The sequence below is a fragment of the Vicugna pacos genome, chromosome 10 (genome assembly GCF_048564905.1).
Source record: "Vicugna pacos chromosome 10, VicPac4, whole genome shotgun sequence".
Taxonomy (NCBI): Eukaryota; Metazoa; Chordata; class Mammalia; order Artiodactyla; family Camelidae; genus Vicugna; species Vicugna pacos.
In genome coordinates, this window is record NC_132996.1 from 35,972,770 (window position 1) to 35,996,744 (window position 23,975).

Genomic DNA, 23,975 nt, shown 5'->3' on the forward strand with positions numbered 1-23,975 from the left:
CTTTTGCTAACAGGTTCTCCTGTACTGGCCAAAGCTCCTTAGCGCCAACCCTACTTCTGAGCCTGCAAGTAGATTTGATGCCCAGACCACTTATCCTTCCAAGATTCCCTCAGCTTTATTAGATCCGTGCAGGGTAATCTGGTCTAGTGAAAACAGGGATCTGGAGTCAGATAGACCCAGTTCAAATCCATCACTTTTGCCACTAGCACTGTGCGCTTTTGGCTGTTGACCTCACCTCTCTGAGCCTCAGTATTCTCTTTTATAAAAATAGGGATGATGATTCTCTCATGGGGCATTTTGAGAGATACATGAATTAAGAATTGAAAGGTGCCTTTCAGATGTTCAGCATAGAATAGACACTTTATAAATGTGAGTCCTCTCTCATTTTCCTGCTATAGAGAGAAGGTTCTCCCCTGGGGATGCTCCAAACTAGTGGCTGCTGGCTGGGGATCCTGGAGCCAGGGCAAGGCCACCACATGGGCCTAAAGATGAATCATAAACAGTGTGTACTCCTAGGAGCTCACTATTTGGTAGGGGACAAGCAAATACAGAGCAGACACAGTGTAATTTGTGCAATAATAAGAATCAGTTAATGGAGGAAAGATTAAATAACCTTTAGGTGGAACGGGGTGGAAGAAGTCTTCAAACAGGTAGGGTATTGAGGGATGAATAAGAGTTCAATGGAGATGATAAGGCCATACATACTTAATAGGCAATTCTATCCATTAGTAATAAAGTTACATTATTTTGTATATATGTGTATGTGAGCTTCTGTTGACTCTTAACAATGCAGCTATATATTCAAATCCATCCTCTTTCTCTTTTCCCTTTCGTTCCTTTTCCCTCTCATTCTGTCTCTCCTTCCTGCCATAGCTTAAGATACTCAGCTACTCACAGTTTCTTAAAGAATTTCTTTGTGCTTTAGTAGATCTTCAGAGGATGATGCTATTTCACTCTACTAAGTTTTACAAAAGCTTTGGCATTTTTTTTTTCTGTTCCTTTTTTCTACAGCATGAATAAGTTCTTTTGCCTTCTCAGCAGTGAACAAACTCCCCAGCCATTCAACGTTTAGTTCTTTTTTTTTTTTTGACTATTAGTTCTTTATTACAGATGGGGAGACTGAGGCTTAGAGAGTTAAATATACTGACTATTACACAAGTGTGGAGAGCCACAGTTCTGCTCTCAGGTTCTTTTCCCATCATCCTCTGCTGCCCAGCTCAGGGTCTTGCCCTGATTTTGCTGGTTTTGTAACCTGCTCAGTGCAATGAAGGCTCTCCTCACGTAGCTTCCTCCCTATTACAGGGCTCCCAGAATCATTCAGCAGCAGTAATTGATGAAAACCACAATTTCCCATTTGTCTCGCTTTTATTTCTAGGGTAGCAGATAGGTTCGACTGTTAGAATCTTTTTTTTTTGCTCCGTCTCTGCCCTTTAAGGAATAAATGACAGGGTGCAGGTGCAGCGCTCTAAGGGTTAGGCTTGCCAGTCAGAGACTGAGGTTCCAGCTTCGTCCTGCTGGTGACTCCCCAGTACCAGTGGGCAAACCACATCCCCTCAACCAGGAGCTGCATTTCCTCCCTGCGATCTGATCCGGGGCGCAGGTGCTCCCTAACCATCCTGCTCACTGCTGTTGGAGCTCCTGTGATGGAGCGAGGCCGTGGAGTGTGCTGGAAGGGACACAGGCCTTGGTTTCAGGAAGACCTGACTGTGAATTATGGCTCCTGTACCTGCCAGCTCTGTGGCCCTGGGCACATCCTCCAACCTCTCTGACCCTCGTTGTCCGTGTGGGTAAAGGAAAGTGAGTAGGACCTGTATCCAGGCTCACTGTCTGGATGATGGGAGCGCCTATGAACAATGTCGGTTTCCTTCTCTCTGTCTCTGTGCTTTGGCTGGGGACTTGCTGCTGTTTCTGTGGCAGAAACCCAAAATACCTTCCCTCGGTGCAGTGTTCATTACACCTGCAATGCCCTGATACTTGCCTCTCGGATTTCTGGAAGCCCTCCTCAAAACTTGGGTACAGCCCACTGAGCTTTGCTGGCGCTTCCTTGATGGCTTCTGCCTTCTTGCCCTGTCTCCCCTTGCAGACAGCAGCTGCGGCATGAGTCAGTTGCTTGTTATAGTTTCTCTTGCGTCTCTCTACACAGAGGGGAACTCCGCTCACTTAGCTGACGTTCGCTGTGCCTAGGCCTCATGTGAGGAGGTGGGATACGGAGAGGAATCGACTTATAGCCACTACCCCCAAGACTCACGAGGGAAAGGTGCAAATATACAGTGTGACACAGGGCTGTACTGTCACCCAGACGTGTCATAGGGTGCCAGGGGAGAAGAGGACCGAGGCCCTCTCCTGGGGACCCAGGAGATAAGAGGTGACTTAGAGTGAATCTTAAGAGGTGAGGGGGAGTCCACACTGCAGAAGTCCAGGCAGAGCATGCCAGGCAGGAGGAGCCACAGGGCGGGGGCCAGGGCCCCTGGGTGCCTGTTTGGAGCCGGGGCCAAGGAGTGGAGAACCTGTGTTGCCACGTCCTGGTGGTCATCTACAGACTGACGACCCTGGACCTTTCTCCCAAGCCCCCCAACTCACATACCCACTTCCCACTCAGCATCCATCCTTCTGTGTGTAACGGGCATCCCAGACCTGACATAACTAAATAGAAGTCTTAGGCAAAAACCTAACCTGCTCCTCCCCAGTCTCTCCCACATTCTGTGGCCCCACCATTTACCTGGTTATCCAGGCCCAAAATGTTGGCATCTTTGACCCTTCTCCTTCCCTTGCTTGTCACCTTGTCTGTTTGCAGCCTTGACAGCTGCTCCATCACAGTGTATCTTGAAAGCTGCCACACCTCCCTACCCTCATCCAGATGCCACCCTTCTCCCCGCCATCCCATTTCTCAGCAGGTCTCCCTGCTTCCACTCTGGCCTCACTGCTAGCAGCCTTCCACACAGTCAGGCAGAGTAACCTTTTAAAAAATAAACAGATCATGTCATTCCCCTGCTCAAAACCTAGCATCCTAGGAATAGAATCTGAACTCCTTGCCCTGGCCTGCCAGCCCTTCCTATTTCTCTGGTCTCACCTCTTAGCACTCTGTTTTGCTTACTCCCTTCTAGCCTCTGTGTCTTTCTTGCTGTTCCTCTTTCTTGCCTCAGGGCCTTTGCACTTAACTGTTCTCTGCATGGATTACTCTTTCCCAACATCTCTGCCTGACAACCTTCACTCCATTCTGGTCTATGTTCAGATAGTCTTTCCTCTATTTAAAAAGCACTGCCTTACCCCACCCCTTACCCCATCACCCTGTCCTCTTACCTTTATTTTTCTTCATTAGCACCTCATTTTATGTTATATATTTATTTGTCTTCTTTATTGCTTGTTTTCTCCACTGGAATGTAAATCCGTGAGGATAGGCCCTTGGTCTTATCTGTCTCATTCACCACTCTGTCTCCAGGACCTAAACAGAGCCTGGCACACAGTAGGTGGTCAACCGACATTAAATTGGTGATGAAGAAAATGAGTGAATGAATGAATGCAAGTTAAGACTTTGGTGTTTATTCCACGGGCAGTGCAAATCTAGTAGACGTCTTCTAGGAGGTGAGTGACGTGGTCAGCACTTTTATTTTAGAAAGCCAGCTGGTGGCAGTGTGGAGGCTGGACTGTAGGAGGACGCAGCAGAACCAGTTAGAGGCAGTTAAAATGGTCCAGGAAACTGATGCCGAGCCGTATGCAGAGCTGTGGGGATGGAGAAGAGGGGACCGATGACAGGTTGTGAAGACCTTTGAGTATCTTTGGTTCCTACTGGAATAAATCAGCATAGCAATTCTTTTAAAAGAAAAACAGGAGGGGACAAGCTGGTCCGGGAGAGGCTGGTGGCACTCCATGATGTTTTTCTCTCCAAGCAAATGTCGGCTCCAAGAGTCACATCCTCTGCAGTGCGTTTACCTCTCTGAGGAGTGGCTCTGCTGCTCTATAGACTCCCTGTTCAGTCTCTCACTAAGAAGGTCATCACGATGATACCAGTGAGTCTGCTTCTCCTTCCTGCAGGTGGGTCCCTGATCTTACACACTATAAGCCACTGGTTCTTTCTTGCAATGGGTACATTTCTTCATATTTAGCTCCAAAGGAGACTCACTCTAACAAATCCTTCTTTTTTTTTTTTAAGAATGCCTTGTCTCAGCTCAAGTTCCAGGTGGGGGTTACTGATAACTTGGGAGGTCAGTATCTCCCTTATCACAAACATGCACAGGAACTCTTGTCCTTTCTTGGGTGTCAGGGAGTCAGACCAACAATGGGCCCACATTCCTAGCCCAGGCATAGCCATGCTGTCTGAGAACTTTCTTCTAGAGCTTGAATTATTCCTTCTTCCCCAAATCCCCAATCCTCTCCAAGTTTTGATGCAAAGCCTTTCATTTCTGAGTAAACATGTTCTTATCCGTCTTGCTAAGTTGTCCTCTGTCTGTCCCTAAGGGAGAGTAGGCCATCCCTGGCTCTTAAGCCTTGGTCCAAAGTTCCTAATCCTGTTTGCCGAGCCCTGTGAAATGAAATGCTGCACCATCTGTGTAGCCAGCTGCCCACCTCCCACATCTCCTTCTCTCTCCCAAAGGTCCAGATGTCGTAGGAATGACATTAATAGCTACACTGTAGAGCTTCCTGTGTGCCGGGTACTGTGTTAAGTCTTCCACATGCGTTCTGTCTAATCCTTCCCACCCTGCAGGGGTTTTATTATCCTTTTCGCAGACGAGGAAGCTGAGGCTTGGCAATGCAGTGAAGCTTACTAGTTAAGAGCCTGGGCTGAGAGTCAAGCAGACCTGGGTTTGAATCTCACCTAGCTGTGGACCTTGGGCATGCTATTAATCTTTTTAACCTTCTTTCCCCAGATCTAGAAAAGAGAGATAAGATAGTGTTCACAGGGTTGCTATGAAAACTAAATGAAATAACATATGTTATTTCATAAGTACATAAGTGCTTGTTTCCTAAAGGCTAGACTTGGTGCTATCAGTAAGTAATAGCTCATTGTAGTTGCTGTTTTCTTCACCTTCACCATCTTCATCCCAAGGCTACCTGACTAGCATTTAGATGGAGCCAGGATTTGAACCTAGCTCTGCTTGGCTCCAGAGCCTGTGTTCTTCCTCCTGTCCCACGCTGTTGCTCCCTAAGTTTGCCCTCATGGTCTTTTCTGGTTGTGCCATTTGTTCCCACCTGGACAGTGGGCTCAGTTCTTCAGTCTCTTCCAGCCAATGACCTCTTTTCATTCAGCGACTGGGCAGTTCCCTGTGGCTGGGCTGTGCAGGCAAGAGCTTGGATGGTTTTCCCCGATTGTCATTGTTACCTTGTCTACTGTGAAAGCCAAGGGGGCTTCCCATGTAGGTGTTAATATCAGCAGCATTCTCCAGAGAAAACAGGAGCTGCAGCAGACAGAGCTGGTGGGTACCCCTGGCTTCTGGGGTCACTTTGTGAAGCTGGTGAAATTTACCGAGCCTCTCTCCATAAAATGCACATAAGCCCAGCATTTTCCCCAGAGCTCACCCAGGGATCCTGGCTGATAAATTCAGATCCAGAAGGTTAGCTTACATGCTCTTTTGTCCTCCCGTGGCTCCTCATTCACAGCTTTGAAGGGTATTCTGTTTCTCTAGGATGTTTGTATTTGAAAGCAACTGGGCCATCCTGGTAGCAGTTGAAAATACTTGTTTTACTGACACGATTTGCCATTTTCATTTCTTTCCCATATTTGAGAAATGTATCCTCGCATTAAAACTGGCCTGGTGACTTTGATGAGACCAACCTGCTGATTTGCGCATTAATCCAAGCCATAACCTGCATCTAGCAGGCAGACTGGAGAGGGTTTTCTGGCCCAAAATATCAGACTAATAGGAATTTTATTGTGACATATGGATGATGAAGATGCATACACTTAACTTCAGTAGGGTTTAGTGTTCTAAATTCAGGTGAATGTAGATCTCTACTTTTTCATTTAAAGCTTTTTTGAAGTTTTAATCTTAAAAGGTGTGCTCCCTTTCCCTTTTTTTTCATTCTAGTTTTCAAGGTACAGGTCTGGAGCAGGCAGATTCCAAGCACCTTAACTACCCAGTCTTCTCTAACTTGCTTGTCGGCCCCTCCTTGGAGCCTTCCCAGCAAACCAGAGAATAGGCCTGCTGTTTGTAACAGCAGCAGGAATCCTGGGTGTCGCTGCTGATCCCCTCCCTGCACATCCTTTGAGTCCCCACAGAAGGAAGGGAACAAATCTTCCATAAAGGAGGCCCCGAGAATCCTTCCCTATGCGCAGGCTCCAGTGCCAGTGCCCTCCGCAGGTAGAGGTGGGACTTGGAATCTGGGTACAGGAACTGAATCCATCACCTATTAGATCATTTGATATAAAGCTCTTTCTGATGCGTGTTTTTTTGTGTAGAGTTTTTCTTCTTTGCTTTTTCTAAATTGTAAAAGCAACAGATGCTCACTTCAAAGCCAGGATTAGAACTCTTCAATCCTGGCTTGGAATTCAGCTCCATCGACTCATTCAGTGTGCAGCCCTGGAAAAGCATCCACCCTCTCTGAGCCTTGATTTCTCATTGTACAAGAGAGAGAATAATTTCTCCTCCTAATGTTGCTGTGAGGATTGAGGGAGATTGGTACATAGGATGTGCTTCCAGAGGTTTGCATGGGTTCCCTTACCCAGTGACTAATACTGAGCCAGTCAGCATTCTAGTTGCTCTGGAAACAACCAAGAACCAGGCAGAGCGAGGGCCCTGCTCTCGTGATGCTCACTCTAATCAGAGGAGACACAAAGAAACAGGATCATTTCAGAAATTAAGAAGCTAGAACCTCAGGTGGAGTGCGAGCCATAGGAAGGGCCACTTTAGGTTGGACACTGCGGGGGAACCTCTGGCGGGAGGCTCAGGGTTTTGTGACCCCTAGGCTCCAAGTTTTCCAGGACACCTGCTGTTAAGAATTCTGCCCTCTAAGGGGAGGTCCCAATTTTGAATTTGGAAAATCTGACTGCTGAGCCCAAGGCAGTTCTCCTTTAAGTGGTGCTTGTTCACTAACTGGCTCCCCTTTCTGAGTTTGAGGTCCAGGGCTGGGAGCCATGTCCCAGGGCCTTTCGAAGGCCTCCTGGTGAGCTTGTGAAGTGCTGCTAATCTGCTCACCCAGTGGAGCTGACACTGAATGAGGAGCCTCCGTGTCCGGAGGGAGGGTGATCAGTTTCTGGCCAGAGCCCATTTCACTCCAGTGCTGCTAGGAGCAGTTTCTCTCTCAGGGAGATTGGCATGCTGCATTCTCCTGATTCTCTGCATGTAGTTTTTAAAGGGCTTGTGCAGGCCATGCGAAAGCAGGGCACCCAGGACCATCCCAACTTGTGCATTGGCATTTGAACCACAGAGCCCTCAGCCTGACACCCAGTGCCAACTGCATCACCCCTCTCGGGGATATAGTATGCATTTTAAATGACCATTTCAGCCTCTGCATTGGGCAACAGTGACCCAGACCTACTGGTGAGGGAAGCCACCGAACAGAAGGGCAGGCTGTCTCTGACTCACCTGTCACGTTCATTGCTGACCTACTTTTGTTTGACCTTGATTTGCTTAGTGCAGTTAAAGACACGGTTGTGAATGCACTTCTACTGTCTGATGTAAGTGTGAAACCAGGGACCTTAAACACACATGTGACCCAGGCGGATGGATGGATGGATAGGTGGTTAGTTTTTCACTTACCTCTGAGTTGTAATCCAATCACAAGAAAAAGGTTTAATTTTAAGAACACTGAGCAACTCTTTGAGACTAGATACGATGCCAAGGCAACAGGCCTCAATTCCTTGCTACCGGGCAGCTTAATCAGGAAATGGCCTAGATGGCCGCCTTTCAAGTGGGTCCTTGCAGTAGCTTGGCAACTGGCACAGGGTCATGATTAGAAGAATTTGGCTCTGAGTGTCTGTGGGTGTTTGCAGTGCACTATAGGGCAGGGCTTCATTTATTTATAGAATATTATGAGCAGCAAGCAGCAGAAGGCTGAAAAGCCACTAAATCTCGATTTATTTTTAACAAATTCCATCTTTCCCCTCATCCCAAAAGGAAAACTGAGTTACTGAAAAACAGTTAAAAAACAAAACAAAAAAATCAGAAAAAAATCATCGCAGAGCATTCCATATCTAATTATGGGGTTGCCAGCATCGGCCCGCAGCCACGTTTTAAGGGCTTTGTAAATCAACCATCCATTCAGTCTGTGAACTTATGTGACTCCTATTCTTCATTTAGATGTAGAGGGAAATTATTGGCAAGTGAGTGCTGATCAGAAGAAGTTCTACACTGTCTAAATTAGGAGGCGGAGGGTATAAATATAGGATAGTGTACTTATGTTCCCAAAGGGAAATAAAATCATTCTTCGATGTCCATCATGCTTGTTTATCCATGCGCACATCCCACAGCACTAAGTACCCCTGGCAGGGCTGCTCACTCCCCGTGATGGTGGACCTATGCCCCTCAGAGGAGCTGTGCTGTGCTGTCTCACTGTGCCCAACCCTGAGTAAGTATCGCCCACACAGGTCATGAAAAGACATGACTCCGGTGCTCTGGGGCCTGTGTTCTCACAGCACGTGAGAGCTGTACGAGACTTCAGAGACCTCTAGTTCAAGTACCTCTCTCCATGGTGGGGGAAGCCAAGGCCCAGAGAGCAGAGTGACTTGGGAAGTATGGTGTAGCGGTGGGCACCAGTGCAGGTAAAAATGTAAATGTCCTTTCGGAGGAGCCCTGGGAATTATCATTGGGGAAATTTCAAGGAAACGCCAAAGGGCGTGAAGGACAGGGGTGCAGGCCAGGGACAGGAGGTCCAAGTTCTGGGGACCACTCCGCCCTGTACTGGGACAGCAGTGGGAAAAGAGTGCTGCATTCCCAGTCCTCTGACCCCCAGGTAGAAGGGTAGTAACCCCCTGTGGTGGTCTTTTTCTGACCCTCAGGATCCTTCTTTGTGCGACTCCCTGGGAAGCCGATATTGATGGACCAGAGCTGGCACTGAGACCAGCGTTTCTCTCTTGCCCTGGGCTGATACCCGGCACACGCCTGAGCCAGGTGGGCCCTGGCTGCTAGTTCTCCTTCTGAGGCTGGGAGGGACAGAAGGAGCTGAGGAAGGAGTGACTGTGAAAGCTTCTGGAGAAGGCTCCTCTTGGCAGTGCTGGAGGCTAGTGGTTTTAAATTGAGGCTGTAGCATAGCGAGGAGCAAGTGGGAGAGGAGAGATTACTGGCCGTTAGAAGCAGTAGGCGTTACCCACAGACAGACAGCCAACCGGAGAGGGAAGGACAGTGATGCGTGGGGACTGAACCTGCAACTGCAGGCGAGTCTGTGGGGATGGGGAGAATCAGGGCCGCGGCCGACCAAGCAGCTCCGGAGCCCGAAATGAGCCGCTTAGGCTGGGCCTCTGGGTTACTGAGCAGAGAGTGTCTGTCTTCCTGCCCAGTGAGCTCCTGGCCGCCCTGGACAGTGGTTCTCAAACACGTTACCAGGCGTTTCCAGGTGGCAGAGAATGAAATCAGTACACAGAACACCCCCAGTGTCACCTCCATGATTTTCTTCCTTAATCTTTTAATACCTACAGCTCCGTACCTGCTTTTGAGTTTTCAGGGTTGAAAATGTATAAATTAGTAGTTTCCATAACCTGGAAAATAGCAGATGAGCTTTAGTTTGGGAATTTCATATTTCCTTCTCAGATTTGTATTTTGTAGTTTTAACATGACCTAGTAATTTTTTTTAATAAAATAACATTTTTAGTTCTTATAGTTTATAAAGGTAACACAATTCAGGGTGGAGGACACCTGCTGGGTGCCCCATCTCTGAACCGGTGGGTTCTCCGCTTCCTCTGTCTTGTTTCCTGCTCCTGGCCACTTCACTGGGTCGCAGCATCTTTCCCTGTGAGCAGCTCAGCCTGGGAGACCAAGTAAGCCCAGGTCAGGGGGTGTGTTCATAAAAAGTTCAGTGGTAAAGAACACTCTGAAACCTCCTGAGAGGAAGCTGGGAACAGCCCCTGGTCCTAGCCTATGGAGTTAGCAGGCCTGACCACTTCGTATTGTGTGTCCCCAGGTGACCGTGGCATTCGTAATTGATGCTGTCTTTAAATTCTCCAACTCTTTAAATTCTCCAAGAAAATGTCCATAGCTTGTTGCCACAGCCCTGTCATCTCACTCTTTCTCTGAAATACTATGCCAGGCTCCCCCGCAGGTACTGAGGACACTCTTTTGGTTCATTGAGCCATCACTGCTCCGAACCACCGCAGCCACCACTGCTGCCACCTGGTGTTCTGAGAGCATTAAGTCAAAGTCCTGGAGCTCGTGTATGTTAAGACTTGTCCAAAGTCCACCCTCCTTCCCTCAGGCTGATGGGCCACACCCTGGCTATCAGCACTTATCTGCTCCTTATCAGGGGGATAGAATGGTCTGGGAAGGGCATGGGGTCACTTCCTCTGGCCACCCTCCTGGGCAGGAAAATTCCATCTGCACTGTTCTGGACGTCAGGCCCCTGGCCCCCTTGGGCACCCACACGGCAAGTCTCCTGCTCCCCCTGTGTGGACAGGTTCGCCTGTTGGAAAGTCCTCCTTTATTCTAATCCAGATCTGCCTCTTGGCACTGTTTCCTCATTGACCTAGTTTTGCCCTTTGTAGCGACACAGAACAAAGGTCCGAAGGCGTGGCATGCTTCCACTTTCCGAGTTTGGAAGTCGTGCTCTTGGGCTCCCTTCCTTTCTCGTCCCCACCCCCTTATCTCCCTGTCCACGCTCTCCAGTGCCTTCCGCATGCCTTGTGCGACATGGCTGTCAACATTAATATTAATGATGGACAATGTTATAAACTCACTGAGTGCTTACCATGTGCCCGGCACTGTCCTCAGCTCCCCTCGCATGAATTATCTCACTTACTCCTCACAGTCACCTATGAGAGGGGTGCTGTCAATATCCACATTTTGCCAATGAGGAGACTGAGGAGCAGAGGTCAAATGTTGTCCAGAGTCACATAAGGAAGTGGCAGAGTGGAGACTGGACCCAGGACGCCTGGCTCCAGCGCCTGTGCCCTTAGCTGCAGGGCTATGATATTTCACAACCATAGCGCTCAAAGTAAGTCCACGGTGCATTAGATTGGGGCTGGCCCTACTTCGACTTATTTTGCAAAAAAACATTTGAAAGGGAGCCTGGGTTAAATCATTTCCTTTGAAGCCTCCTCAGAGTTTTGTTTTGACAGAGCTACTGCAGGGCCGAGGCCTTTGCCCTGTCACCCTGAACACGGATGTATTCATCCCAACTCCAATGGGCGCTGCAGAGTTCATGATGTGGTGAGTTTGGATCAGGGTGACAAGTGTGGACTCTTAGTATTTTCTTTGATGTGGGGTCTTCTAGGGCAGGAACGCACTGGTCATCCTGCCCTGACCCTGGCAGCTCAGGCCAGGCTACCCCAAGGGTCTAGGGAAGGATGATTCATGACTTCACCAAGAGTCGGCTTCCTGTGCTCAGGGGCCCCTGGGCTTTCCTGGTCCAGGCATTGGTCACATACTTGCTGAGCTTGAAGGGATTGAACCAAAAACCACATGATCATCTCAATCGATGCAGAAAAAGCATTTGATAAAATTCAACACCCATTTATGATAAAAACTCTTGCCAAAGTGGGTATAGAGGGAACATATCTCAACATAATAAAAGCTATATATGACAAACCTACAGCCAGCATAGTTCTCAACGGTGAAAAACTCAAAAGCTTCCCACTAAAATCTGGGACAAGACAAGGATGCCCACTATCACCACTCCTATTCAACATAGTCCTGGAAGTCCTAGCCACAGCAATCAGGCAAGAGAAAGAAATAAAAGGGATCCAAATTGGAAAAGAAGAGGTAAAAGTGTCATTATATGCTGATGACATGTTACTATATATAGAAAACCCTAAAAGGTCCACAAAAAAGCTACTAGAGCTGATCGAAGAATTCAGCAAGGTAGCAGGTTACAAAATTAATGTTCAAAAATCAGTTGCCTTTCTTTACACTAACGATAAATCAACAGAAAAAGAAAGTAAAGAAACAATCTCCTTTAAAATAGCACCCAAAGTAATAAAATATCTGGGAATAAATCTAACCAAGGAGGTGAAAGAATTATACACAGAAAACTATAAACCATTGATGAAGGAAATTAAAGAGGACTTTAAAAAATGGAAAGATATTCCATGCTCTTGGATTGGAAGAATCAATATTGTTAAAATGGTCACACTGCCCAAGGCAATCTACAGATTTAATGCAATCCCTATCCAATTACCCAGGACATATTTCACAGAACTAGAACAAATCATAATAAAATGTATATGGAACCATCAAAGACCTAGAATTGCTAAAGCATTACTGAAGAGAAAGAATGAGGCTGGAGGAATAACTCTCCCAGACTTCAGACAATACTATAGAGCTACAGTCATCAAGACAGCATGGTATTGGTACAAAAACAGACATATAGACCAATGGAACAGAATAGAGAGCCCAGAAATGAACCCACAAACTTTTGGTCAACTCATCTTCGACAAAGGAGGCAAGAATATACAATGGAATAAAGACAGTCTCATCTTTCTCTTTGTCTCTTGTTTTTCATGCATCCTTGTTTTTATTTTCGAGAGATGTAATCAGCAAAGTGAGAGAGCTGGTTTCCAAGATGTATGCCCAGAAACCTGCAAGGAAAGCAGCTTGAAGCAACAGAAAAAGGACTGGATAAAATCTGGTACTGTCATCAGAAACAGGACCCTGAGCAGTGACCTGACCTCCCTGAAATGTCGTGTCTCTATCTGAAAATTGGAGATAATAGAAAAAACCCCTAAGGTTGGTAGGATTAGATGAGTTCCTGGATGGGCATAGCAAAAGGCATAATGTCTATTGATTCCCTATATGGCTTTGGGTAAATATCAACCTCTCTTTGTCCCTTCTCTTTGTAGAAAACAGAGTTGAAACATACTGCTGTTTCTGAATGGGTACCTCGTGCCCCCTGTAGGATATCTTGGGAATGTGTGGGATGGTTTGGCTGTTGCAACGTGGGGGACAGGGCTTTCACTGGGGGGCAGCAGGGATGTTCCATGTAACGCGTGGAAAACAAAGGACTGGCTAACATCCCAGCCAACTTCCTAAAGTTCAGTGGGCATTCATGTAGCTGAACGCTGTATATAATTATCTGGGCTTGGAATCTGACTCCATTTTACTTATAAACACAAATAATTTTTGCATGTCTTTAATATATACTGAATTTTCCAGGAACACAATCACCAAGTATATGAGGTTTAGCTATTTGTTATAAATAGGTACAGGCATCTCATTGCATCTTTCACTATGTCTTCTAGAGTAGCTGTGCCCAACCTGTGCATATTGATGGGCATTATTTTTTATTTTACCTTTATTTCCTTTCTTTGTATTACAGTTTGTTGATTGTTTTTGAAATTGTAAGTTTTGGTAGGTTATATTATTTACAAGTTTTATTTCAAGAGAGTGAAAAGAATGTTATAAATATCTGTAGTGAGTCTTTGAAAGTACAAGAGAGTGTGTGTGTATGTGTGTTTTAGTTTATAAATCAGCTGGAGAAACCTTAGGATAGGCTTGGAATAGAAAGAAATGGTTTCACTTATCTAAGAAATGCCCTTTTACATAAGGATATGTAACAGAAGTCAGACTTCAACTGCATGCATTCATTGTCAGAGAAATAAGGTGTTTTGATGTTTCCCCTGGCCCTTTTAGAAAATATGTTTTTAAGGAGTCTGAGACACAGGTTTTATGATCATCTTTTTTCATCTTTGCCATCTCTCTTTTTTCACCCCTCCCATCTGCACACATATGTATATTTTTAACATCCACATGTAGATCTTTACAGAAAGGAAGACCGGCCTGGCTCCCTGCTTTTACCTAGGTTTGCCTCTGCCTGCACAAATGGGTTGTGTGAATTTTGTGAATTCCCGATTCATATTCTTTGTTTATTTTTCCACTGAAGTGGTTGCCTTTTTATTGATTTATAGCAGGCTTCATTTTTGTTTTGTTCCCTTTAATTCTGAAAGACTGAGACTCCTTCACCTGTCACAGAGCTTTGTGGTCAGATGGACCTGAGTTTGAATCTTGGCTTTCCCATTCACGCACTGAGGGTTTACAGGCAGTTTACTTGACCTCTCTGAGAATTAGTTACTTCTTCTTTAAGAACTAAATGAAAACACACTGCCTGGCACAGAATATAACCCAGTGTGTTGTTTCTGCTGCTACTGTTTTTGCATTGTTATTTTTGTTGTGATTCCTGCACTGAATATTTTCCCAGAAAAGTATCTTGAGCTCTACAACTCATGCTTTTTCAGATTCTTAGACACGTAACACTCACTTTCTGTAACCAAAACTCTGAAAACTGAAACTGAAATCACTGAAGTTTTGTTTATTCCTTGTGTAGGAAAGAGACTGATGAAAGAAAACAAGCCAATTCCTTTTTAGTTAAAAGAGGACTTGTAGGATTATTCTTGGGGTCAGGAAACACTCAAAGGAACGTCTTAGATCTGGGCCCCTGTGGAAGGCCTTGAGGTTCGTCACACAATTAAATCGTCTCCCTCAAAATGCCTTTGCATCCTTGCCCTGTAGGTGGGGGGCAGGTGGGCATGAGCCGGCCCTGCCCTCTTCCTCCTACTTGGGTTGGAGCTTTTACTTTTCTTTGCTGAGTTGCAGAAGCAACAAAGCAAGTGCAGAGTCCTGGCTCTGGACTCGGGCACATCGGGCTTCTGTCCCTATTTCCCCATCCTGGCTTTGTGATCTTGGACAAGTTGCTGCACCTCTCTGAGCCTCAGTGCCATCTTCTATATGATGTTGATCATAATGCCTTCCCCAAAAGGTCATTGTGAGGACCAGATGAGCTGGCTGCCCAGCTCTATCCTTGGTATGTGTGATGCTCAGTCATCAGGAGGTGGTCAGGGCTCCAGGAATGCAGGCGGCAGGTATGCGGACCGCAGCATAGTCTGTGATGCAGCTTAGACGTCTTTACACACCTCCCCCTGAATATATCCCAGACCAAGGCTCCTACCCTGCTAAGTGGATGTCACAAAGGCACCTCTTCCTCCATCGTCACACAGGGCACTGCCTGGAAAGTAGGATCTTCACCCCCACCGGCCCCCTTGGCTAGGGACTTTGTGCAGTTCACAGACCAACTCCACCTGTCACATCAGAAAAAGACAGAAAATCCCATCCTTGGCTGTTTCCTCACAGTACATCAAGAATCGACAGTGTCTCATCACCCTACCATGGCCACCAGCCCTGACTCTTCTTATACCTCATGCCTTGTCTGTGAGCACAGCCTGCTGGAAAATACAACTAGAATTCATTCAGCCACTCCTCCGACCAGGCCTGGGGCATATTATCTCTTCCCCAGACTACTCTAGTTGTCTGTTTACTGGCCTTTACTGGTGATGCTGCTTTTACCACCACCTCCCTAACCATTGCACATGCCTACCCACACCGCTTCTCCAGGGATCCCCCTGCCCACAGTCTCTTCTCAACACTGCTGCCAGATGTCCTAAGTGGAATCTCACCATCCCTGTTTCACTCAGAGTCAAAGCCCAGCCCCCGTGGCCTCCCGGTGCCCTGGCCCAGTCACGGGTCAGTCCTCTGACTGTCCCCACCGGCCTCCATCCACAGCCCTAGCCAGAAACTCAAGGCATCTTTCAGGATGCTCCATCCTTGACTCTGCTCGCCTTCCAGCAGCCTTCTTCCCTTTACCTCCGAGTAACAGCAGTGCCTCCTTTTGTTTCCTGTAGAACAGGACGCAGGTGTTTTCCAGAACTTTTTTTCAAATTCAGGCAGTAACCTTTTTGGTGGAAAGAGTGTTCTTCCAGAGTCTTTAGGGCCAAGCTCTAGTCTTTTATTCTGTAGCATTTAAAAAAAAAAAAAAGCAGGAAAAAAGAAAGAAAGAAAAAACCCAACAACCACCATCTGGAGGCAAGGTGATGTGTCTGGTTAATGAGCATGACTCATTAATCCTTCTTGGTTGGGGGTGGGGGGTGTCATCCCCGTGCCATCCTTAAATGCAGGGATGTGTCAAAGCCAAGGGTTGGGAGCAGAGCCTTGCCCGAAGGTGATTGCCTCCCAGAGCTGACAGGGCATTGAGTTTCTCCCTCAGGCCCTCGCTGGGCACTGGGCTACAGAGGAGAATAAGGCCTAGGCCCTGTTGTGGGAGGCAGCACCTGTGAACCCCCCTACCTCCCCCGGCAGCTTCAGATTCCATCGTCATTTTCCGTGCATCATTCTCCAGGCAGCATGGAGAAACCCCAGGTCTAGGCTGGAGGGAAAACCCCTGGAGCAGAGTCGGGAGTGGGCTGGATGCACGTAGGTGCTGAGAGGCAGAGGGCAGCATGAAGCCGAGGCCATGCACCAGGCAGAGGAAATGGCCAGGGATCACCCGTGGGGATAAGTGGGACAGGAACCTCAGATCCCGGGCTGTTTTCATAGGATCCCTGAGGCTGATATAGCCATACCAAGCACCCTCCAGCCAGGCAGTCAGCAGGGAAGGAGGGGAGGGAGGATCACCTCATCCTGATTTTGCAGAGCGAGGTTCCCCTTAATATGCCCCGCAGGACCTTTGTCTGCTAGATGTTAGATGCAGGAAGGCGTGTGGATGAGCCCGTGTCGGGGATCGTAGACCCCACTGCTCCTGGACCTTTGCCCACCACAGGGCCATGTTCTAGGTTTGGAGAAGCCCTGCAGAAATGGTTCATGACAGACCTCTGGGAGGTGCTGGCTTGAAGAATGTTATATCCCTTCACACTCTGGAATGTGCCTGTCTCTCATTTTGTTTGGAGGCCATGCCACATGACGGAAAGACCGTGGGCTTTAGATGGGACTGACCTGGGCTTAAATTTACCTTCCGGTAAAATCCCTGGCCTCCGTCAAGGGACTTAACCTCTCTGAAATATAGTGTCCTCGTTTTCAAATTGGGAGAGCTGACATTAGCAAACTCACAGGGCTGCTGTAATGGTTAAATGGCAAAATCCTAATAGTTAACACATATGGGGGCCTATAAAGGGGGCCTCCTTTAACCTCCACCACAGCTCTACGGGCAGTGATGGTATCGTCTATGTCTCCCAGGTTGGGAGACCCTGACATAGGAAGTTCAGGGTCGTGTGTGTGCTGCAACTGAGATTTGCACCCCAGGCACTCATCCAGGGGAGGCGGGATTTGAAGCCTGACCATCACTGCCATCAGAGAGGATGCTCTTAACCACTATGTTGTAAAGGGCCTGGTGAGTTAAAAGCTCTAAGCGGCATCAGTTCTCTTTTCAGGTAGTTCATGGATATTTAAAGGGGGATCAGTCATTCCTGAGATTTCAAGGCATTCTGCAGTCCTTTTTATCAAACCTGTTTAAGGAGGAATCCGCATCTGCTTGTCCGTTGTTTTCCACACGTGAAATTTCTCCTTCAACCAGTGTCAAAAAGAAGTTATGACCCTTCTGTTATGACTTCTCTGTTTGCTTTGCCTCCATACCCTGGTCCACGTAAATTTGGGCAGCTGCTCAACTGTCAGCTGGAGTTGGGCCACTTCCCACCTGGGCGCATCGGTGGTCTGTGCTCTCCAGCCAGGACCAAGAGTCCTCTCTGAAAGCACAGTGCGGCCGTAGCTATTCCTCAGGTCGTTCTCCTTCCTACATTCAGTGTAGATTTTGCAAAGGTCCTAGAAGGCGTCCCTTTTATCATCCACTCAGCAAACATTTACTGAGTGTCTTTGCTGGGCTAGGTGCATGCCCTGTACTGCGCCTCTTAATTCGATCTCAGACTCTTCGTAACAATGCCCTCTGAGACTGGAATGCTGTAGTCTCTCTTCCATCAGTGGTGTTGGGGATCTTTTCCACAAAGACCAGCCTGTCTTGATTCACAAACAATTCCAGGATTCACAGCCCCTGCCCCTTGTGAGACCCTCTCAACAGGCCCTCCAAGCCCCATAGTTCCAAATGCAAGCTCCTTGATTTATGTTTGATTTCGGAACTCCCAAGCATCTCGAGCTTCCAGTAGGACTGGGTACACAAGTGCCACAAACAGGTTTCTCCTTCAGGCCCCTGACCACCACTGCACATGAGCTGTCCTCTGCCCAGAACGTCCAGTCCACCAGGCAAACACCTGCAACACCTGGTTCAGGTCTTACCTCCTCCCTGGTCCCTTCTCCTTCCATTACCCTACACACACCAGCAAATAAGCTAATGATTTTCTCCTCTGTGCTGTTCCTGTACCTCACATATGCCCCACTGCTAGAAAAAAAGGCACTCCTTCCTCAAGACGTTTGACTGCCATCTGCTGGAAGTTTGTCATAACGGCTCTGCAAGTCGCCCTGACACAGGCGAAGGCACAGCCTGGCGTTGTGCAGTGCTCTGCTTGCACAACTGCAGGCATGGCCCTGACTGCTGAAGTGATCAGGATTGAGGGGATCTTGAACATAAAGATTGCTGACCCCTCACTGTGTCCCCAGTGCCCTGGCTTCCACTGGGGCTTCCACAGAGAGATGCTTGCTAAATGCTCCTGGTGCAAACTCCCATTACCCTAGGCTTGAGGCACCTGGTCTCATGCGTGAACGTTCTCCAAATGTATCTGTTGCTAAGCAAGGCAACCAGACTCCCCATGAGCTGTCAGAGTAACCAGAGGGTCAGGGGGACTTGCAGAGAGGACAGGCACCCTTCAGCCTCTCACTTCTGCTCAGAGGCCACCGCCATGTGAAGAGACCAGAGAAACCCCACGTTCATCCCCTCAGGCAACCATGTTGGGGAGAAGGTGAAGAACGGGGTGGGGCCGGCTGCCTTGGCTCGCTGCACGGGGGAGGGACAGTACTTTGGAGCATGTGCTGTATCCAGGGTTGTGGGGATGCAGAGGAGCCACATAGGGGCCCTTGCGGGGAGCTGGGGGTTTTGTGGGGAAGTAGGTCAGTGAGCATGTAGCTGTGAGACAAGGGTAAGCAAAGATGTTGATTCACTGTCATCTGTGTTTTCTGAGCTGTGCCCTTTTATCAAGTTACCTCATCAAAAGCCATTATCCCAGTGACGTTCTGGGGCTTCACAAAGTGGTCTCAGTAGAGCTTCATCCAGCTGTTACACCTGTGGGTAGGGGCCAGAGGGGAGGCAGACTTTCACTAGGGTTCTTTGTTATAACAGAGGATGCCCTCTGTCCTCTCACAAAGCTTGTTTCACCAGAGCCATTCAGCACAGCGTTGCTCAGGTCCCATAGAGAGAGTCTCCCTGACAGATACCACTCCCTGCTCAGTCTGTTCTAATAAGCCAGCTGATGCACCTCCCGGCCTCTGTGAGGGCTGAGCATTTCCCTCTCTGCCCCGGCCACCAGGAAGCCCAGAGACAACTTGCTGGCTCAGTTTCTGTAGCTTTCCTGAACCAGGATTGCTCCTCACCATTTCCCTGATTCTTTCCCCAGGAGTGCTTGTTTTTTGGGTGTTTGTACTTTCCTTTGTGGGGTGGCTTTAGGGGCAGGACCGGGAGCGGTGGGGCAGAAGCAAGAAGAAACCACCAGTGAGCCAAACACACCCGGGTTTCAGTCCCCACCTGCTAGCTGTGCTATCTTAAGCAAGATGTCTTTGTCTCTTCAATCCTTAGTTCCGTATCTGGAAAACTAGGATAATAACCACAGTCAACAGCTAGGTTATTGTGAAGATTAAACTCGTCCAGTGTGAACGCTGCTGTTCCCTTTCCCGCCTCCTAGATCAGGCTTGGTCTGTGGCTCCCAGATCCGAGTCTACGTTTCCTTCTTCCTGCCTGTGTCAGTCGGCTTAGAATGAGCAATACAGCGGGCAGAACCAGGGACCAGCTGTCCTGGTTTGTGTGGGACAAAGGGGCTTCCCAGGATGCAGGACTTTCGGTGCTAAGATGGGAAGGTCTGAGGCAAACAGGAGACAGTCACCCTGTTTAAACAACCTCAACATCTCAGGGGCTTACAGCCGCCCAGGTTTACTTCTTCCTGTGCTTGCATCTGTGCAGGAGCTTAGTTCAAGGAGGAGCCTCTACCCAGGAATCGCTGGTCACAGATTGGGGAGCATGTGATAAAGGGCACTTCTAAAGCTGCCGCTGTCCCTCTCGCTCACATTCACTGGCCAAGGGGAGTCCCTTGCCCAGGCCTGACCCCTCACACAGAGGAGCCGCTGATGGCTTGAACCTTAGTACAATCCACATGCTCTCCTTTCTCTCCTCGTCATTCTGGGGTGCTGGGGCCGGGAAGAGAGAAAGGCAAGGGAGACGCCTGGTCTGTGATTGGAGGTCTTCCTGTGGCCATCAGCCTATAGATGGTGCATGTGGGTTTCTTAAGGGTGGTTCAGCCTCACCCTGTTGTCTCCCAGGAGCAGCTGTGTCACCTTTTGGGGCTTAATAGTGGCTGACACGCTCATCACTTCCAGCCGCCTTGCTCTGTTGTGTGGAGCCCCAGAGAATCTTCTCCCTGTGCTCCGAGGAGCACAAGGGGACTGAGGTGGGACAGAGGAGGCCCCCAAGTTCTTCCCGGGACCACTGCCCAGGTCCCTACGTGCCTGGCTTTCTCTGGCCTTCCAGAGAGCCTCCCACTCACCTTTGGAAATCTCTAGCTTGGAAGTGGGCACACGTGTGCCCCCCCGACCCCAGGACCTCAGGCCAGGCTCTCCTGAGGGCGTCATCACCATGCGTCGCTTGGATCACAGCGCCGGGGCCAGCCCTGAGCTCCCGGTCAGCAAGGGTCCTTCTCACAGGTACCTTAGGTCTCTTGGGGGTGCCTCCCTTTGCTCAAATCTCTTAAAAGTAGTTAGCACAGAGCAAGGTTTTTGTCCCTTTTTGTTGGTGGCGGTTTCATTTATTGTCTTACGTCTAAGAACACCTTCTTGTAGAGAAAACAGTTTTCCAGAAATAATGGTCACAGCTAAGTCAGCTTTCTTACCTTGTCCAAGCATATACGAAAAGCCTTCTGCTTTTTGTTTTGCAAAATGGAGTGCCAAAGTCTATGTCGACATTTATTATTTCTATAAAGTAAATTTAAGTACTGGGAAAAGCAATCAAAATAAGAAATTTTGTATGGCGTTTTGTCCTTAGAACTTTCATCTAAACTTCAGGGAAGTAGGGGCAAGAGAAAATTCGAGGCATGGCACCGGGAGACCCTGAACCCTGAGACCCCAGTGCTGCCAGCGGGGCAGGGGCCAGGCCCAGAGAGGGGAGGGGGAGGAACAGCAGAGGAGAGCCAGAAGCTTCTCTGCGGGGACACCTGAGGGCAGTTGAAAGGCACGCAGCTCACCAGGTGCAGGTCGAGGGAGTAATGGGAGCCACACCTGCAGGGCCACGTGCTCCTGGGAACTTAAGCGCTTCAGCGGCCTGGCGCCTCCGGCAGGAGAGGAGCAGTGCTGGGCTGAGAGTAAGCCTGCCCGTTGTGGAGGCCTGGTGCTTCCTGCTGGGGCATCTGGGATTTCATCTGGAAGGCTCAGGGCAGAGCAGTGAAGCCATTGCTTTAAGCAAGGGGGTGTCCCACCTTGGAACCCAGTGAGGAGGGGGGCGAGGCTGGAGAGGAGAGCAGTGTGATGGGGCCAATGACCAAAGGATGGAAGGAAGAGGCGAAACCCGCCGATCAGAGTGCCAGGTGGGGGCTCTTGGGTGTGGGAAGGAGAGAGGAGGACGCCGGGGGAGAATCCTGCGTTGCTAATTTGGGGGCTGGGAGGATAGTGTGGGACCTGGATGGGGAATCAGATTTAGATGGGATCCCGTGTGGTAGACCTCCCACACAGCGGCCCATCCCTGGGGACTTTGTATCCATGTGCACTGCTATGTCTATTGAGGCTTGGGGACAAGAGGGCCAGAATCCTGGTCACGTTGTTGGCACCAGCCCGGACCTGGTTACCAGCGTCTGACAGTGAGGGTTTCTGAATAAGACTACAAAGAGGAGTAAATCGGAGGACACAATCCGTTCCATCCTTGGCTATTCATTTCAAGACCTTAAAAATGGTTGAGACAGAGGTGGGTAAGCCAAGATGTAAGAATTCATCAATGAAATGTGAAATACCAGGATTTTTGCTTCAGGAAGGTCAGGAAAGCCCCATTTAAAGTCGAAGTCCTAAAAAAAAGAAAGCAAGAGAAAGAAAAGAATAAACAAACAAAAAGAAAGAAAACCTGAGTCTTTCTATCTAAGGCGGAGGAGGGAAGGAGTAGGGCAGGTGCAGCCAGTTTCTCCCGGGACGCAGGGTTCACAGGAGCTGAGAGCAGACCTCTGAGTCCCGCCAGCAGGAGGTGGGAGGGCTGCAGCCCCCAACTTTAATGTAATATGAGCAGCTTTTCAGAACGGATTTCTCCAGCAGAGGTACTTGAGTTCAGGGACACTTTCTTTAAACATCCTGGCTCACTCCCAGCTGTTTCAGGTATTGGCCCTGCTGGCATTTTGTCTTGGCTCAGTGTTTCCTGAAGACTTGTTTCCTGTGGTTGCTCATTGTGTGTGTTTGGGTGACTCACCTGGCCTGTGGGAGGGCTGAGTACGGCCCCTGGAGCCCCGTCACGTGGCCTCGGCCACTTTCTCTGCCTCTCCTGCCTCAGTCTCCTCCTCAGCAAGATGAAGAAAGCAGCAGCACCTACCTCACAGTTATTTATTTGCTGCAGGTCTAAGTGAGTTAATCTACATAGTGTGGCCAGCACAGTGCCTGACACAAGTCCATGCTCAGTAAAAGCTCACTGTTCTTACTGCTCGACCCATTAGGAGAAACGAAAAATATCATTATCTTCTTCCTCTCAAGGCTGTATCCAAGAATCCACACTTAGTCATTTAAGTAGCATTGTTTTCCACAGAAAGTATCTCCTGCCAGGTTCCTTCACATGTTCGCAGTTGAGTTTAACAGGCATCTGAAGGACACAGCGCCCAGCGGTACTCCCTGTGATGGGGAGTCAGGAGCCAGCTCCCCTGTCTACCTCAGCCACCATGAGATGTGTAAATTTGTTTACTCCAAAGTGACCTGTCTGGGATTTCTTTTCCTCTAGGCCTCACTGTAGGTTTCTGGAAGAAGTTGACTGCCTGAGAGGAAAAGACAAAACATGAAAATTGCTTTGAGGTGACAAGCAAGTCCCGTGGCCCCTTGCTTCTCCCACGGCGGGTCTGAGGTTTAAGACCCGTAACTTCAGGTAACGGTCCCACCCCACCCACCCCCGCTGAGATGGACTAGCGTTGGCAGCCCTGATGGTGATTCTTCTCTCAGGAAGTGTGTTCTCTTCCAGGAGCCCTGAAACTTAGAATATTCCACCGCATGCAAACATCTGGTCATGCAAAAAGAAGACGTGGGGGTAGAGGTGGCACCCCAGGTCTGACATACAGCCCACAGGGTCACCAGGACCCCGAGGGTAGGGCTCTGTTCTCGTTTCTGGCCCACTTCTCTCAATGTCAGTAGTAATAACAGCGACGGCAGGGCCCAACAGGGCCTGTAAAGTGATTACATGATTACCCAGTATTCCTCAAAGAAGACATCGAATGGCCAGGAAACTTCTGAAAATGAAGAGTAATGAAAGGGAAAGGAGTGGTTCTACCAGATATTAGAATGTACTGTAAAGCCACAGTCATAAACTGTGTGGCATTAGAATGGAAATAAGTAGATCAAAGGAACAGTATAGGGAGTCCAGAAACAGAAAATAAATCAATCAAGGTGGCATTTCACATGACTGGTAACGGGACGTGTGGTCTTAGTAAGTGATGTTGGGACAACTGTCTATTCTTTAGAGGGAAATAAATTCCCAACCTTGGGTAGTGTACCAGAAATAATCCCCAAGTGGATTAAAGAGCTAAATTAAAAAAACAAAATTATAAAAAAATTAAAGAAGAGAATGTTTGTGTTATTTGGGGGTGAGAAAAAGCTTTGTAAAACATGTCACTTAGTATCACATGCAAACACCATAAGCAAAGTTAAAAGGCAAAAAGGGGGAAAATATTTACCACATTTGTGACAACAGAGATTAATCTTCCTAATATATAAATTTATTTATTTATTCAACATGTACTTATTGAGTGTCTA

The 23,975-nt window shown here is 48.3% G+C and overlaps 1 protein-coding gene across 5 annotated transcripts in view; it reads left to right on the forward strand.

Annotated features, from left to right (window-relative positions):
* BMAL1 (basic helix-loop-helix ARNT like 1) overlaps positions 1 to 23,975 on the forward strand; it is a 98,151-nt gene that overhangs the window by 40,676 nt on the left and 33,500 nt on the right. For 4 of the 5 annotated variants that reach the window (XM_072969531.1, XM_072969535.1, XM_072969534.1 and 1 more), the window contains one exon: positions 22,954 to 23,094. The exons of the other annotated variant lie outside the window; for it this stretch is intronic. The gene's annotated coding sequence lies outside the window, so the exon portion shown is untranslated. The remainder of the gene's footprint in view (positions 1 to 22,953; positions 23,095 to 23,975) is intronic. 5 annotated transcript variants of the gene reach the window in all.